Genomic DNA, 3152 nt, shown 5'->3' with positions numbered 1-3152 from the left:
CTCAACCTGACACTCTCCACTTGTGTGATTTCCATGGCAAAAATCACACATTGTATGGATGGCATTTGCTGACAGTTGAGTGGTTTTAGTTGTTGTTAGTGAATGGACTTGAGCTGTTAATGTCGTTGATTGCATCAAATTTTTGTGCACCCCAACAGTCTTTTCTGTATGCTTTTTTCATTTGCCATTGTAATTGTTCATAGCCATTTCATCCAATAAGTTGTAAGCATCATCCTGTGACTTACTCATAAAAGCTCCTCCTGAAGCTCCATCAATTAGTGTTCTTGTGGAGGCATTCAATCCATTGTAAAAATTCTGCACCTGCATCCATTCGGTAGTCCATGTGGGGGCCATCGCCTGAGCAAATCCTTGTATCTCTCCCATGCCTCATATAATGGTTCACTCTCAAGTTGGGCAAAGTTAGATACCTCAATGTTGCATTTTTGTTGTCTTGCTGGTGGAAAAATAAAATTAGCTAGGAATTTTCTGAGCTAAATCTTCCTAGCTAATAACTGAATCTTCAGGCATGGAGTTTAACCCAATTCTTCACTCTTATCTCGCAGAGAAAATGAAAACAGTCCTAAGACGAAATGGCATCATTATAACGCCATTATGCCGCTTAAATGTGTCGCAAATTTCCAAGAAAACTTGCAAATATGGGCGTTTGGATTCATCACGGGTGGCAAACCCATAAAACTGAATTTGAGGTCTGAATCATCTACAGTATTACTTGGGGGGGTTTTATCTACAAAATTAGTGACCTCAATGCTCTTGGTTTCCCTAATAACAGAAACAGGATTTCTTGTCACCTGCTGGAAGAGTCAAATCTCTCAATGCCCCGTGTACTAGCTTAGGATTTTCCAATTTCTGCATGATGGTTTTTTGAACTGTTTTGAGTCTCTCTGCATTTCTTTCTTAATCCCCTTGTGAGTTTTCTCGTCAATCTCAGGATTATAAGGTAGCTAACGACTGATTTTTGTTGCTTTCTTATGCACTAGACAACAACACCTAAAGAGCTGAAGACAAAAGGCAATCAAATTTAAATCAAATTTAAAGTTTATATTGATACTTATTAGTAAGTTTTATTAAAATCCCTGGAAACGGCGCCAAAACTTGTTGGTTAAAATTCGCAAGTGCATGAATCGTAACAGTAATAAAGTGATGAAGTAGAAGTATTGTCCCATGAGGATTTGTAAAAATTACTACTAATTTACTGAAGTCTTTAAATATGGAATCTATTTGGAAGAATCGAATGAGAATAGTTTGTGAAATAAAAAATTTAATGATTAAGAAACAAACAACCGAATTGATTAAAATTAATGAATTCAATTGTACTGGTTCTAGATTTCTGACTTAACGTAACTGATGCCTATGTGATACTTCTCCTCGATTTAAATTAATTACTCCTATGTTGATAATGCAGGTTTTTCCCTAATGTAAAATTCATCTCTCTCGAAGCATTCAATAAATTAATCTCGACCAAACACATTTCATATACTCTATGGAAAGATCTTTCTTAACTTGTCTCGAATTAAATTCGCAAGTGCAATAATCGTAACCAAGTAATAAAGTGATGAGTAGAGTATTGTCCCATGAGGATTTGTAAAAAATTACTACTAATTACTGAAGGTCTTTTTAAATTATGATCTATTTGAAGAATCGAATGAGAATAGTTTGTGAAATAAAAATTAATGATTAAAAAACAAACAACAATTGATTAAATATTAATGAATCAATTGTGACTGGTTTCTTAGGGATTTCTGACTTACTGTAAACTATGGCCTATGTGGAACTTTCTCGATTAAATTAATTACTCCTAATGTGATAATCAGGTTTTCTAATGTAAAATATTGCATCTCTCTCGAGCATCAATAAATTATCTCGACAAACACATTTCATATATTCTATGAAAGTTCTTAACTTTGTCGAAATTTATTAAGTACTTGTAAAAAACCTGTAAACGATTACAAAAGTTCTGAGGATACTCTCTATCCTATAGATTTCTTAAGGTATTTTCAAACAATAGCTAAAACAATTATCAACTTCCTCAGTTTCAAATTGAATTCTTAAATCATGCAGATGTTGGCCAAAACACCAGACAAGCATTACACATAGAATGAAATACTGCAACAATTAATGTAATAATTCAACTCGAGAAATTATTCACATAATCATAGGTAAGGTTTTACATAAAAAAATCCGTCAAAATAAAAAGTCTACTTCCATAGTTTAAATTAAAGAGAAACAAACTTGATGCACGATGAACATCACTTCAAAAAGCAGAGAAATTTCCATGGAATAGATAGGTGTCCTCTCCGGTTTTCAAATAGTTTTTGCCTTAGCTCTTTTTGTTCCTGTTGGTGCCGGCCTCCTCTGTTTTCTTTTCTATATTGTAGGGTTTCTACGTGTCTTCCACCCTCCCCTGTTTTCAGACCCCCCTTCTCTTCTTTTATATTGTGGCTTTTCTACCCCTGCAAGTAATGAGGAAAGTTTCCTTTTTCTGCATTGAATTCCTCTACTCAGGACATGCGGGCACAGATTTGAGGTAGGCAAAAGTGCGAATCTCAAAGATCTCTATTTCTGGAGAAATTGTAGAGAATTCCAATTTCTTTCCAAAGAAAACTAAGCTTGCAATTTTTGACTCTGAGCATTGAGATAAGGGCCAGTGAAAACCGAAACACTCTTTGCAGTGCAGGAATTTCGAGCTGGTTCAATCCTTGTTTTTCAACTCGCTTTTTTGGGCTTCGAAAGCTAACAAATCTGAGTTATATGCCCCCTTCCATATTTTTTGTAGACTTCATCTCAGCTATTTGAAAATGGTTGATGAAACATCTGTAACTAAGTTGTATAGGCTTCTGTTTGCAACACATAATGAAATCACTGTTCAGTTTACTGCGCCGGGCTTCTGCCGTTCAGTAACCCTAAGATCTGAAAACACATTAATTTCCCACGAGGTCAATAGTTCAAAAAGAGATTCAAAATTCTAATTGGTCTTGCCGCAACATAATCCAAATATTTAAAAATCAAGCATGAATAGTGGAAAAATATACATGCTAAAAATTTCCCTTATCAATGACCCCCAAACTTGAATGTTGCTTGGTCCTCAAGCAAAAAGGAAAGCGCGCCAAAAAACAAAAATTTCCCGTGAGGAA

General features: G+C 35.0%; 1 non-coding gene across 1 annotated transcript; it reads left to right on the top strand.

The window, feature by feature from the left end:
• The first annotated feature begins 336 nt into the window (after positions 1-336).
• LOC118031696 (small nucleolar RNA R71) lies at positions 337-443 on the top strand. The gene has a single exon (XR_004684562.1). It is a non-coding gene; the product is annotated as a small nucleolar RNA R71 (small nucleolar RNA).
• Positions 444-3152: the final 2709 nt, after the last annotated feature.

The sequence above is a fragment of the Populus alba genome, chromosome 11 (genome assembly GCF_005239225.2).
Source record: "Populus alba chromosome 11, ASM523922v2, whole genome shotgun sequence".
Taxonomy (NCBI): domain Eukaryota; kingdom Viridiplantae; phylum Streptophyta; class Magnoliopsida; order Malpighiales; family Salicaceae; genus Populus; species Populus alba.
Note: the sequence above shows the minus strand (reverse complement) of the source record. Positions and strands in the feature narration are given on the sequence as shown.